The sequence below is a fragment of the Ochotona curzoniae genome, unplaced genomic scaffold, assembly GCF_017591425.1.
Source record: "Ochotona curzoniae isolate NIBS_2020 unplaced genomic scaffold, NIBS_Ocur_1.0 contig_4389, whole genome shotgun sequence".
Lineage (NCBI taxonomy): Eukaryota > Metazoa > Chordata > Mammalia > Lagomorpha > Ochotonidae > Ochotona > Ochotona curzoniae.
Genome location: NW_024466264.1, coordinates 1 through 14,824, shown reverse-complemented (window position 1 = coordinate 14,824; position 14,824 = coordinate 1). Strand labels below are relative to the sequence as shown.

Sequence of the window (14,824 nt, the reverse complement as noted above, 5' to 3'; positions counted from 1 at the left end):
ATGTTCAACCCAGTTTGTTACCCCTATTCCAGCACTTACGCTCACCAGTGGGAGCTACAACCCACCAGAGGCATTCGCTTAGCTCACTGACCAGGCCTATTCCACAGATTTTACCAGTGGTTGACCCAGCCCAGCATAGCCCATCCTCCATCTTGGCCTTTGCCATCAGATGCTGCAGCCTAACCCAGCACTGCCCACCCCCAGTCCTAACTTTCACTGATGGGTGGTGCAGCCCAACCCTGCCCAGTCAGCCCCCATCTCTGGCTTTCATGCAAACTGGTCGGTGTGACAGCCTAGCCCAGCATGACCCGCACTCCATCCTAGCTCCCACACATGCCAGTGTGCTAATGTTTGGCCCAGCCCTGCCCGGTCCACCCCTCAATCAGAACCAACCCATATACATACTGACAAGTAAAGCTGCCTTGGCCAGCCTGACCAATACCCAGGCTTGAAGCATGCTCACCAGCAGAACCTATAGCCCACCAGGGCAGTTCCTCAAGTTCCCTAGCCAGGCCCATTCCCAAACCCAGACCTCACATGTGCCCTTACCCGACACAGACAATCCCCTCTGTCAGCCTTTGTGTGTGCTGGTGGATGTTGTAGCCTGGCCTGGCCCAAACCCCGCTGATGGTGCCTTTAGGTGCTGCAGCCTGGACCAGCCTGGCCTGTTCCCAACCACAGTATCCATGAGTGTAAGGGATTCCAAGGTCATACTTAGCTCAGCTCCTCACGACCCCAAGCTCCTGAGTAAACCAGCAAAGACTGCAGTTCTACAGGGGGTGAGTCCACATACGCCCCACAGAATCTGATCCCGGACCTGGTTCTTTCACATACTGGTCAGTTTCATGGCTCAGCCCAACACTGCCCATCCCTTGTTCTGACACTCACTGGCAGATGCTGTAATCTAGCAATCCCAGGTAGGCCCCCAGCACTAGTACTAGTGTGCTTTGGGTGCTGGTCAGCAGCGGTCAATATTAACTAGCCCGGCTCAGGTTTCCCACTTGGATGGGCACATCAGTCTGACCCAGAAAGGTCATCCAGCTTCCCTACCTAGATCTGCACCAAACTGCTAGAGGTGGTGGGAAAGGACAAGCAGGAGATGGGGTGGACTGGCTGCACGAAGGACAGGCTGAGGTCCTGGGATGCCCATCTCTGAGGAAAGCCACCCTGTCCTTCCCTACTCAGAGGCCCCACTTGCTGCCTTCTTGCCAGCCCCACTGCAGTTCCTCTTTGTCACCCACTCCCAGAGCCAGCCACGCATGCAGCTTCTTGCAGAAAGCAGTCACAGCCCGACTCATGAGTACCAACACCAAAAGGGCAGCACCCAGCCCCTAAAGACCCTCGGAGGAGGCGCCATGGACACTCAGACCAGCACAGTCCACACTCGCGAGCTCAGCCGCAGTCAAACCAGCAGATACTCCCACGCCATGAAGAGGTAGCCAACGGGGGCCTTCTGTGCAGGCCTGAACACAGCTGGAATGTGAAGCTTAAGACATTGATGAGGGCACTGGGGACCACAGGGGCTAGACCAAGCAAGCTAAAGGCCTAGCAAGATGCTCCCATCTGCCAAGGCCTGCCATGCCTCTCCCTGCTGTCTGCTTGATTGGTTAGTGGGGCCTATGAGTGAGAATCCAGAGTGGTCTAGAGCCTCACGTGCTGTCTTCACTGCACGTTTGACCTTGCCATCCTGTGGCGATGACAGCCTCTAAGGGTCCAGTTGATGTGCTCTAGGCAGGCAGGCAGTTCAGAGTCCTGTATCTGGAAGCCACATCTCCTCCACCTGTGTTATTTTTTTTCCCTTTTTTTCTATCTCTGTGTTAGAGAGTGTGTATCCTTGGATGGGGGGGGGGGTGCCTCGCCACTCCCATCTCAAGCCACATAACCTTAGTGTGAGAGGACTGGTCCTGTTGCTGGACTCCAGGCATAATGCTTTGCCACCTCAAACAACCTGAGGGAGACGAAGTGTATCCCTCAGCTCATGTGGCACTCATGAGAAGTGGAGGGTTATACCTAGATATTAGCCAGCCTGGACATGTTCCAGGCCTGAGGCCTTGCCACTTCAGACCCTCCGAGAGTGGCAAAGCGACCCACAACAGTTGAGGTGCAGGTAAGACACACAGAGAGAATTATGGGCATCTGGTTTGTTTTGTTTTGTTGTTTTGTTAGTTCATTGGTTTTGCTTTCCATGTCACTATCCGCCCTGGGATATCGCCCAGGCCTGAGGCTCCACCACCTCAGACCCTCTGAGAGTGCCAACGGAGCCCTCAATGCCGGAGGTGCTTGGAGTCCCTGACAGCCATTTCCTGGGCAGCTGCTCTCCTCTGCCTGAAGTCTATGTGGGTCACCAGCAGCAGTGATCGAGTGACGAGACCTCCTGGGGTCACAAGCCTCAGGCAGGGCACAGGGGCTCCCTGAGCATTTGAGTTAACCTTCTCAGCATTCGGGGTCTTTGTCAGATGTTCCCTGTGGATCACTAACAGCATAGTGGTGACAAGACTTTCTGGGGTCACAAGCCTCAGGCACAGCACAGCGTGAGGATTTCCAGGGTGCAGGAGCCATGGGACTCATCCAAAGCTCCATCAGTTGGTTCATTACCCAGGAGCTCAGCTTCCTGGGGCAGGGTGTGAGCTCCTAGATGTCTGTATCCAGTGATGGTCTTCACATCCATGCTTGTCTGCAGTGCTGTGAAGGAGCCCCCAACACTTCTGCATGTAGTTTTATGGTACCAGATGTGTTTTGGCATTGGTGGTGTCTACCCAGGTGTGGTGACTTATCTGTGCATAAAAGGGGCATTACTTCTGTCTTCTGAGATCCTACAGAAACTGCCCAGCTCTAATAGCTCCGTGTGCTTGCCCACAGACACACTCAGTACAGTTTCGAAACTGGCCACTGGATCCCAAAGCCTCATGCGCTAGGTGGTAAAATGAGTGTACACAAGTAAGTGAGCATTTCAGTGTCCTGTGGTAATTCAGATGTCAGAGGTTAAACAGAAGCATGCTCCAACACGGGGAAGAGTCTGCAGCAGACTCACAGAATGGAAATCCTGACTAGTATTTCTGGCTTCAGAATCAACCCAGATGGCGCTCTGGACCGGCAGAGGTGGGGTGGAAAGATAGGACACTGCTGCCACGAGTGTCCCTCTGCCATCCAGGCCCCAGGGAAAAGAAGTGGCCCTCCAAGAGGGCTGGGCTCTTCTTGGAAGGGAGCAGAGAATTCCTGCTTTGTGTGTGACCTTGTCTAATGACTGATGGGGTTGTAGCAGATTCTAAAGAGCCTTCCACAGCCTAGGATCACGTATCAAGAGCCTCAGGTGATCACTGACGTCACACATAAGAGTGCTGATGTGTTAAATTCACAAGAGTCACTGTGTACTAGCTTCCCGTGCAGGACCTTTGTGTTCCATGCTGGACTGGGGTTGATGGGTAAACCTTGCTCTCAAAGATTTACTTTGTCTTAGGCTGTTACATAGAAGATATTCAAATCTCATCAGTTTTTGCTATGCCTGAATATTTAATTCCTTTAAGGAGATGTGTATACCTTGACATTTCTGTAAAGTTCATTTCCGCTAAGTCTCAGTCAATTGTTATGGTGTGTTGATAAGCTTGCAAACAGGGACTCAAGGGACACCGACTGAGAAGACAAGTGGCCTATTTTCTGTAGTCCAGGTTCAGTGACCGCAGAGTGGGCTGCATGCTAAAGGGCAGTTATTGCCACCACGCTCTTGGCAGAGGAAGCGACAAGGCTGACTTTAGGTCAGCCACTTGAGGTTCAAACACCACAGCAAATACAAGGAGTTTTAGAAATTAAGGAGCATCAATGGTTAACAGGGAACATCTCACAAAATATCAAGCCCTATTGCTAGACTCACCTGAGATGACTCTTCATGTGTGCCTAGTAACTTAAGCTTAACTTAACTTACCCAAGTCCGTGTGACCCCAAAGTTTAGGGGCCAGCCTCGCGTCTTTGAGCAGGCCCTCCAGGCAGATCTAGTCCCTAGTATTCTTGGGCCCAGCACACTTCTTCAATATGTTGGTGCTTATCTATGCTGCAGCCCCTCCCTAAACCTTCTGGCAGCACTGAGGAGTTTACCCCTTCCTGTGTAGCAACTACATACCACATGTACCCTACAGAGCTGACCAGCACGATGACCTCTAGGGAATCTAGATGTGGCATGGTTTATGGATGGCAGCAGTTACGTGAAAGAGGCAGTCAGACAGGCAGGCTACACCTTCGTGGGCCTTAGCCAGGTGCCGGACACTCAGGCACTGCCGAGCGATACTTCAGCTCACAAGGCAGAACTGGCTGCTTTAAACAGAGCCTGCAGTTAGGAGGTCAGTGAGTTCATATCTATACAGATTGTAAATGTGCTTTTTTTGTGTTCCATGCACATGCAGCAAGGTGGAAAGAGGCCTACTGACTGCTAAGAACCCAGGCAGCATGGGAGGGAGACGGCAAACCCACTGCAGGAGGTGCTGGGGCCTGAGGAAGCAGCAGGCATTCGCTGTAAGGACACCAGAAGGAGTGGGGTCATAGCAGGAAAGGAAATACCCTGGCACAGCACAGGAAGTGTGACTCCTCAGTCTATACAGACAACCGAGCCACTCAGTGCACGGTCAGAGGCTGAATGTGCACAAGGGTGAGGTGACGCAAAAGGTGCCAGTGGATGGTGGGCTTCAGGTCATAAGGTCACATTGCAATGGCCTCTCAGTGGGAAACGCTTAAGGAAATGCATGGCTCCACCTACCTGGGAAGAGGAGCTTCAATACAGGTAGTCTCGCGAGCATTTGCAGGTAGGGATCACATACTGTCCTAAAGGAAGCTCATTCTTGCCCCCTTTGTCTACAAAACAGCCCTGTTGGTCATGCTCAGCCAGCACCTTTGCTGACTCCTGTGTAGAGGAGTGGGACTTGTCCAGATGATGACCAGCAGGTTCATTTTGCTGCCATGCCTCCAAGTGTCTTCTGGGTTTATTGCTACTTTCACAGGTTGGACGGAAGCATTCCCAACTAAAGTAGAAGAAGCACAAGCAGCACCCAAGGCCCTGCTAAAAGAGATAATGCCACGCTGTGGGCTTTCAAGGCCCCTCGTTTGTGTCTAAATAACTCAACAGGTAGCCACAGCTCTAGGAATTTCTTACCGTCTCCTCACCTCATGGAGACTTCAGTCACTGGATAAAATTGAAAAGGCTAACCATAGCCTCAAGAAAACTCTAGCTAAGCATTGTCAAGAGAGCTCAGATACATGGCTTAAACTATTGCCGACTGCCCTTCTCAGAATGAATAGTGCCTGTGGCTTCCCTCAAGCCTAGTCCACAACAGGGCAACCCTTCCTCACCTCTGACCAAAGCCACATGAAGTGTGTTATTAATGTGGCTGGGCCCCAAGGCTCTGGTGGAATACAGTAATAAAATCCTCCCAGTGCCAGATCCCAACGTCCATGAGCAGCCAGCTCCCCAGGAGACTTGGTTCTGTTAAAGACTTGGTAGGAGGGCTGTCCTTCAGAGCAGCCACAGCCTAAGTGGAAGGAAGCATACAGGTGCTGCTGAACACATACACTGTAGGCACATTACAGGGCATCCCACGTTGGACATCTGCCAAGAATTAAAACTCTACCGCTTAACCTTCCTAGGTGCACGTGCAGGAAGAACCTGCCTGCTCCTGTGAACCAATCCAAGAGCTCAAAGGAGGATGTGCAGAGCCCATTCTTTCTTAGTACCATGGCTGCTGATCTGTAAGGCAGGCATGGATTATCCACGTCTTCTCCTGATTCTTTCTGAAAACTGCTTTTGGCAGGAAGCATCCTCACTCACCTCTTCTTTAGTATTACAGTGTCATGACATGGCGCATGAAGCAAATTTTAAAAACCTCCTCATTTCTCTAGGTAACTTGGCTTATAGCTCAGGCCAGCTTTTACAGCAAGCACTCAAGTATGTGGCTGCCTGGGCTGAAGCATTTACGGCTAGCCGGCAGGCCCGCTTTCTCACAGAGCAAGGAAGAACCTCCACCCTAACGCCTCCATCTTCACGGACAGGGATACGGAACACCGTTATGCTCGGGCGGGATGGGTTTACAATCTGCACGGGCACAATCCAGCAACTCCCAAAACTTGGGAAGTAATGGGGTATATTTTCTTGTTAAAAGAGATTGATTTTATTTTTATTGGAAAGTCAGATATACAGAGAGGAGGAGATACAGAGACGAAGGTCTTTCGTCCAATGATTCATTCCCCAAGTGAGCACAACGGCCGGTGCTATGCCGATCTGAAGCCAGGAGTCAGAAGCCTTTTCTGGGTGTCCCACCTTGGTTCGGGGTCCCAAGGCTTTGGGCCATCTTTGACTACATTCCCAAGACACAAGCAGGGAGCTGGATGAAAAGTGTTGTCTCCGAGATTAGAACCAGTGCCTTTATGGGATCCTGGTGCATTCAAGGCAAGGACTTTAGCTGCTAGGCACCTGTGCCAGGCCTGATATATTTCCTTGTACCGCACTGCTATTTGTTTTGTCCCAATCTTGCTCATACTAATGGATAAACTTGTCAGTTTCAGAATCCAGCAACTACTCAGAGGCAGTAGATCTATTTGGGGGACACAGACATTGGCGGTGGCCGAGAATTCTCCAGCTCGTGAGATGGCTCTACTGCATGAGACAGAGATCTCTGAGCCCAGGGTAAGCAGGGTCTACATCCCTAGCTAAGAAGAGGAAGCTACAGAAGATACGTGTCGGCACCCTTCAGGAAATGTCTGAGGGGGGATGGGGGGTCTAGGTAGACAAGTAGAGTCTAGACCATGAGTCTGGAAGTCAACTTCCTCTACAGGTATAAAATTTTCTTGTCCATCCATGTGCTGTCCTCAGTGCATTGCCATCAAGACCTGGGATGTGGTGCCATGTTGCATTGCTAAGGAGTCCCCATAAAGCTGTCTGGAAAAGGGGATCCTGTTTTTGGTCACACATGTCAAGGCTGCACTGCCCGAGAACTCAGTGTAGCCGCTCACTTTCTTGCTATTTGTGGGCAGACGGCAAAGAAAAAAGTTTTAAAAATCTCTACCTAAACTTTTCATTTTTTGGCTCACTCTGTCCAAATATGGTCCACCTGTTTATGTTCATCACACTCTGAAAAAGTTAACACAGGCTTAAGACGGCTGGCCATTGTGCACGACATGATTTTACAGTAAGAGCTGAAAACAGAGGAAAAAAATATTTGGCACTGACCAAAACATCTATACCCCCCTGCACCCACTTGGTGACAAGCACTCCTCACATGACCATATGGCAAGAAGTGCCACTGGAGTCTACCACATGACCAAGTCAGACAAGGACCGCGGCTCTGTGGCCCAGCCAGTCTCCTTGCCCTGGACATGAGGCAGTTCTTTACACAGCTCCTCCCACCTGCCACAATCCCCGTCAGTGCAGGAGAGTACACATCGCCCATCATGAAGCAGACCCTAGTCCCTGGGAATTTGCTCTCAGGACAGGAAGATGCCAGGGCCAACAGAGATCATGGTGAGGGACACAGACAGCAGACTGGCCCTGCCTTGAAAACTGCTCAGGACCTAGCCTCAACGTTGACACGATTAAAGGTACTCACGCATAGACAGAGTCAGGCAGCGCCTAACTTCATAGGGGCAGGTTTTAACTCTATGACATTGGAATGTATTGAGACTCCAACATTCAGAACAGGTCACATTAAAGGTCCCTGAGAGAGGAGGAAAGAGGCGTTAGAGATCTCACCTTCATGACTTTGACCCACCACTACCAACCAATTCCACCTCCTCCCAGAACAGCCACTGCAGGCCCAGCCCTGGCACAGCCTTTGTCCATCACCAGGTCCATGAGCAAAGCCAGGCAGCACTGAAGTATTCTGCCCTCAGAGACAGGATTGAGGAAGTGCCACATGGCAGCCATGGGTGCGAGAACTGTATTCTGCAGGTGAGGCCACCTGTCCCAGGAGGGCAGGAAGCTGCCATGGGCCAGTGTCCTCTGGGACGGCACTGGACACGGCCACTGTGGCCTGACCTGATGGGAAGGTACCACGCCCACACCCCCAACCCCACCCCGTCAGGTTCTTGGGAAAAGCAAGCCACCCACTGGACCCTCTTCTGCTAGTGAGGCCACCCCCATCGCCCTCACACACCACTGTCCACACTCAGTAGGCTCCGATGATCCAACCCCACCACACCTTTCCTAATGTCCAGTTCAACTCCAGTGAAGTCCCAGCCCCTACACTTACAACGTTGCTCACTAACGGCAGTGCCATTGCTCTCCACCAGAGGGAGCCCCACGACGAGCAGTAGGGCAAGCAGGATCATGGTTTCCTGCAGGAGCTGAACCTGCAGGTGAGAAGTTAGCAGCAGCTTGGTGCCAGGGCTGCAGGCTCCCCGTGTCCCCCCCAGGACAAAGGGGAGATCTCAGGAGCAGTAACCATGCACCAGCTTACACACTACACGGCTGCGGTGTCAGGAACGCCCATGGATACAAGGCATGGAAGGTCAGGAAGAGGGGACTGCGGGGCCACAGAACAGTGGCCCAAAGAAAGCCAGTTTACTCACATGGCCTTCTTAGTAAATGAGGGCTTTCAAAATCATCGTGAGAATACTGCAGGTGGAGGGGAAGAATTATCAAAATATCTTTTCAACTTGGAAATATATTTTTTTGTTGTTGTTGAATTGCACAATTGTGAGATGTGAGCACAGCTGACCGTACTAAGAGCTGTCTCTGCAACATCACACTTCCGTCACGCCAAGTGCAGTTTCTTTCCCCCACACAAACCGCTTCTCCCGCACTCTGCACACAGCTGTGTGCCCAGGGCTTGCGGTCCAAGCACAGGCCCTCTGACACGGATGCCTCTGTCCGTCCCCCACGCACAGCTGTGCCTAACCCCTGCGCTCTGCTCTCAGATCTTCCCTGCTGCTCCTCCGTTCCCATCCAGAACCTAAAGGATGCCTTCACAATTCCTCTGCACCATTTCCCCAGCCACTCATTGTCGATCCGGTCTGAACCTCATTCTCGCCTTGCTCAGTAGTGTTGCAGGTGCGAGCGAGATCAAACTTAAGGTTTACTAAGGAGACTTTATTAACTAAGCTTGGTGATAATACAATAACAAATCACAAGTCCATACAGCAATCCAACCAGTCATAATCCAATGAATCACATCCTTAAGTCCATCCACGAAGCTGAAAACCTATGTCCCAGCTTCCCCAACAATATAAGTTATCCTTAGAGACGTGCAACGAATAACCCGGACACACTCACAAAGTCCTGGGCACACTTACAAAGCCGCAGACATTCACCTTTCCCTGGCTCCTCTGCCCACATTCTACTACTGCTAGGCCATGTCTCTCCTGGAACTCCTGACGGCACACAAACCAGAAACAACGTTATTATAACCATTGCCCCTTCTAAGCAGCACAGAGGGACCATGCTCAGGGCAGTACCTGTGCTGGGTCAGCCAAGAGTCGAGGTGCCAGAATAATGGAAGCACCTGGCCAGAAAGAGAGAGAGCCCCTGCCTCATGGGCCTTTTAAAGGGGCTTGTGAGGGGTGTGGTTACACAACAATGCAATACCATCCCCTCTCAGTTGACAGGTCTCACCTAAGTGTTGTGGGCTAAGGAGTTGATTAGTGCTCCTTGGGATGTGCAGGAACAGGAACTGGGCTTGTAGCTAACAATGCCGAGACTAGCTGGACTTGTCTGCATCCAATATCCTGGCTAATTTAGGAAGGGGGCTGTTGAGCATGCAATTATCATTCCATTGTTGTTAGGACCCACCTTCAGGACAGAGGGTAGGGGACACAGCCACATTTCACTTGCCCACTGTCAAGGGGTGCTGGCTATCACTGGCTGCACCCGATAACAGTAGCTCACTGGGTCCATGCGACCCCAAAGTTTAGAGGCCAGCCTCGCGTCTTTGAGCAGGCCCTCCAGGCAGATCTAGTCCCTAGTATTCTTGCGCCCAGCACACTTCTTCAATATGTTGGTGCTTATCTATGCTGCAGTCCCTCCCAAAGGACCTGTCTCCAACATACCACTAGTGTTGGGAGCTTTCCAGCTGAGAAAGGTTATGGGCTAAGTCAGAGAAAGTGATAGCTTCCACTTCTGTCACCGTCCTGAGACCTCCTGCGCCCCCACTTGCTCCACTCCCATGGCCCCCAGCACGCATTATACTCCCTTTGTCTCCACCCGCAAAGCACATCTCCTCTGTTTCCTGGGCCAGATTCCAAACTTCCCTCTTCATGCTAAAACCCCATACAAAGTTCCAAAGGCAAACCAGATCGTCCCTCACAGGAGACCTCCCCCTCACCATCCCCTTCCCAAACTCTGACGCAGGCGCTTTCCCAAGGCCCTACACCTGCTCAACCCACAGAAACCCCCTCCTAATCTACACTCATGGCTCTCGGGCACAAAAACTCGGTTTCTGGTCCAAAAGGCAGGGGACTCTCCCACCCTGGGGCCTATTTCTCCAGGGAATTCGACAGAGTTCGGCACGGCTGGCCCGGGGCCTAAGGATCCCGGGAATGGCATCCTCCCGTACCTGAGCCCCAGAAAGCCGCCTTCCCTCGGTCCTCACAACACGACCCTCCCACGGACTGCAAGAGCTTCCCAGCTACTGCCTTGTCAGTCTACATCACCATCTTGCGCCCAAGTACCTCATGTCCCCCCTCCAGCCCACAGGCACTGTCCACTGCTGCCTCTCTCAGCCCAAGACTTCCTGCCCTGACTTCCCCCTTCCCATGACTGCATGTCACCACCTCACGCACACTCATGTGCCCAAGCCCCTGCTTGGTACATCGATGGCAGTGCCTCCAAATGCCCCCTTTACTGCTGGGTTGGCAATCACCGAGGGCTCCCGTGACAATGCCTCCTCTTCCCCACATCCCTAGAGGGTCCCTGAGGCTGGGTCCCCGCCTCAACACACAACCTCCCAACAAACTGTTACCGTTGATCTTAGCCAATGGACAGATCATACACACTCACACAGACTGTCAGCATGCCTCTAACACCGTCCACCCCGATGCCCACTGTGGTCAAGACGGGTCTTCTCACAGCCCGAGGGACCCCTGCCACAAAAGGCAAGCTGGCTATAGCTGTTGCCGTCGCTGCCCAGCTGCCAAGCGCAGCCACTCTCAGTCACTGCCAAGGCCGCCAGCAAGACAAAGAGGACTTAGCCGAGGTCTGCTCCCACACCACCGACCTCGTCAGGTGGGCGCAGCACCCCACCACACCAGAGCGGCAGCCTTCGCACCTCAGACCATTCCTGACTCCCACCGACTCCTCCCAGTAATCCCACCAGAGGCACAGGCAGTCCAGTCCCTCAGTCTGCCTTCCCATCCTCATCTTCGGAGCTGGCCTCCAGGGATCTCTGACTTCACTCCTTGTCCTTTCTGCTTCTGTTCCTAGCGCAATGCACTGTTTGCAGTCCCAATCACAGTCCTACCTGAGCTGGCCACGGCCGTGGCAGCAGTGCCCCCGAGCCACTCCAACTGGAGTGAGACACTGCCCCCAGCACGCCTCCGCTGCCAGGAAGGCTGCTTTACTCCTGTGCTGCTGCCAGCCTCAGGCCCGTCGCTGGTCCCACACCTGCCACACGCTCCCTCCAGCTCTCCTCCGCAAATTCGTACACACAGCACGTCAACTTCTCTTCAGCACATTCTTGAAACAAAGCTTCCAGGGCTCTTCCTGCTGGGTCTCTACACACAGCTCCTCAAGGGCTGCCAAGGCCCCCCCTCCTCCTTCCAGCTCTGGGAAAGGGTCACGGACCGGTCAATAGCACACGGATCAGAATAACACCCACGCGGCAAGGGGAGAAACACTGACGCTCACCACGGCTCGCCGGCCCCAGACTACTGCAAGGCTAGGGCCTCGCTGATCGGTCAAGCCCCTGGGTGCATCACGCCTTCTTCCTTGCCCTTTTCCTGTGCACTGAGTTCACTGCCCCACATCCTCCCACCCGCGGGACCTGTGCTCCACCTGCAACCTGACACTCTTGCAGACCCCAGCTCCAGGGAGCATCAGGACTCCTCACACCCCAGGGGAGCGGCCTCTATGGCAACTGCTCCTCAGGTTCCCCCTTCACCAGGCAGCTGGCGGGGGGTCACTACTGAGATGCGCTTCTGCTCCATCTTCACACATCAGCCACGTGACGGGAAGCTCACCTCAGCCCTCTGTCCCACTCACACACTCTCCTGCTTCCTGACGCCTCAGCCGCCTCCCACCACGCCTTGCCCCTCACCCAGCTCAACTTCCTCCAACATCTATCCCGAGAGGCTGCACAGCAATGCCCTCCCCGCCCGGCCCTCAGCTGCCTCGTGCTATAGAAACCCCACCCGTAACCGAATCTTGCCCTTGGGCACGCGTTTGCCCCGTGTGCACGCCAGCAGCCGGCCACCTCTCCGGATTTCTTGCCTTGACTTGTCCGTCCTGGCTCAAGCCTGCGTCCTGGCTCCTCCCGGCCCTGCCGTCCTTATCCTTACACATCTCTGGGCTCAGCTCTCCCCTGGGGCACCTACCTGCTCCATCCCACGGGGATTCAGCCCAGCTCAGCTCAGCTCGTGGCCCCGGCTGTCTCATGAGCCCTCTCCACTGTGCTCTGTCATGTCCCTTCCGCGTGGCGGGAGAGGTGCCCACCTGCTCTGACGCACACCTGCTGCCTTGCTCACCGCCAGTGTGTCTCACGCCTGAATTCTGTTCCAGCTGTCTCCTGGAACCTTTCCATGACTGCTGTGAGAACAGCATACAGAGGACAGAACAATTATGGTTTCACAAAGGAAAAGCTTTCAACAGGACTTATCAAAGGAATCACATGAACGTTCTGAAACGAAAAACAGAAGGTGACCAATTCCACTGCGTCAAGACACCAGTTGACATCTCCACGTCCCGTATCCAACTGCCTGCATTCCAATCTCACTCTACTTCCCGACCTGCTGACCAGCATCCTGAAAGGCAGTGACCACGGCCCGCAGACTTGGCCCGCTGCCGCCGTCCACGTGGGGAGTAGCTGCAATTCCCGAGAGCTGCTCGCAGCCACACCCAGGCACACGTGTCCCGCGTATCAGAGGAGTGCACTAAGTGCCCCCAAGTTACAATCACACTCATTCTCTCTCTTCTCTCTCCCCTGCCTCTGGCCTCCCCATCTTTCTCTCCATCTTAATGAACGGAGCCAAAGACAACCTCAGGACACACAGGACAGATTTGGGGGAAATCTTCAGACAACTCTTACGGAGAACTAGACAAACAGGAGGAACGGAATGGAACCGAGAAGGAGATGCACAGAGGAGATCGGCGGGGCACAGCACACCTGTGACTGGATCGTGCGAGGGGGACAGTGAGCGGGTTGGGAGCCCGGGCGACATCTTCCAGGAGCCAGCAGAACCAACAGAAAGCTCAGCGGCTCCACAGAGGAATCAGAGGGAACAGAACCGTGGGCACCCGGCAGCGTGTGAGAAACAACAGCCTGAAGGTAGACCAAGTCCCACCTAGGAGACCAGAACCCGGGAACCTGCAGGCTGCCAAGCAGGAGGACACAGGGGGGCTGGCCAGGCCTGCTCGGCATGGCGGCAGGGAAGGTGGCCTTCAGCTTGGCCAGCAGAACTGGGTGCCCTGCAGAGGCCCAGGCGCCAAATGAGAAGAGGGCCGCCTTGTAGCCCGGGCAGCGGAGAGGAGGGCACAGCATCCTGAGAAAGCACGCCCCAAGCCGGGGCCAGGCAGGAAGAGGGGTCAGGAGAGGCGCCTGCAGCCCAGGGCTCCATGAGTCTCAAGAACGTTTCCTGCCTGGGCTGGCCCAAGCAGCGTGTCCTCTGGTCCCTTGGAAGTGAGGAGCACAGAGCAGGCGCCTCACCCGCCCACTCCCCACTGAGACTTTGGGACCAGGAGGGAGGAGGCAGGTCAAGCTGGCTGGCAAGGGTCAGAGTCAAGGCGCAGGCCCAGGGAGGAGGGCAGCACGACAATGTGGGCGTTCTTGCTCACCCAGGAGGAAGCCCCAGCCAGTGGTTCCCACAGCCCGCAACAGGTGCAGGCAGGGGCTCAGCAGACCCACGACCCACTGACCACGGGGCCTGGCCGTGAGCAGTGCAGGCCCGGGACGGCGCCAAGGGCATGGCGCCCAGGAGGCCCAGGCTGTGTGGGGGCAGGGGCGCTGCCACCCCAGGGACCAGGGCTCAGGCAGGCCAAGCCAGCACGGGATCCAGGCGCGGGCACTCCCGCAGGGAAAGGGGCCTGGCACGCCGAGGACGGGGCTCTGCAGGGACGGCTTGGTCACCCGCGAATCGGGTCCTCAGCAGAAGCCCACAGCGGCCGCCTCAGGCCCTGACCACGGGCCCTCAGGTGCCAGCCTCCCTCGCCCCTCCTTTCTGGAACCTTCCCCCCGTGGCCGGTGGCTGCCGCCTCAAGCCAGAGCCTCAGCCAGCTGCCGCTCGCCCCCACACGGACCCCCTCCTCGGACCCACTCTCTGTGTGCCACCTGCCTTCAGCCACACGGACGGCAAGAGGCCTACCCGAAAGACGCACGCACTCAGGCTGCCTGGCGCCTCCGTTGGCCTGGAATGTTCTAGAAGGCCTGGTGGGGTGGGGGGCACAGGAAGTGCCTCTTCTGCCCTGAGCGTCCCGCAGCCCCGCCCACTGCCGCGAGGGTGCGTGCATGCGCCAATGGGGCCCGCACCAGCAGCAGAAGGGGAAGTGGAGAGTGAGCGCTGGAGCCCCGCCCTGCGGCTGCTGGCCATGGTGACTGTCAGCCCCCAGCTTACTATCCCTTCCCGTCCCATCCCATCCCTTCCCGGGATCAGCTCGCCTGTGGCCCCAGCACCATAGGCCTGGGCTGGTGTGTGCATGGCAGCT

General features: G+C 54.9%; 1 long non-coding RNA gene across 1 annotated transcript; it reads right to left on the bottom strand.

The window, feature by feature from the left end:
• Positions 1–7,639: 7,639 nt before the first annotated feature.
• Positions 7,640–14,556, bottom strand: LOC121160180. The gene is made up of 3 exons (XR_005884511.1): positions 14,485–14,556; positions 8,226–8,325; positions 7,640–7,691 (listed from the first exon to the last, which is right to left on the bottom strand). It is a non-coding gene; the product is annotated as an uncharacterized LOC121160180 (long non-coding RNA).
• Between the last annotated feature and the right edge of the window lie 268 nt (positions 14,557–14,824).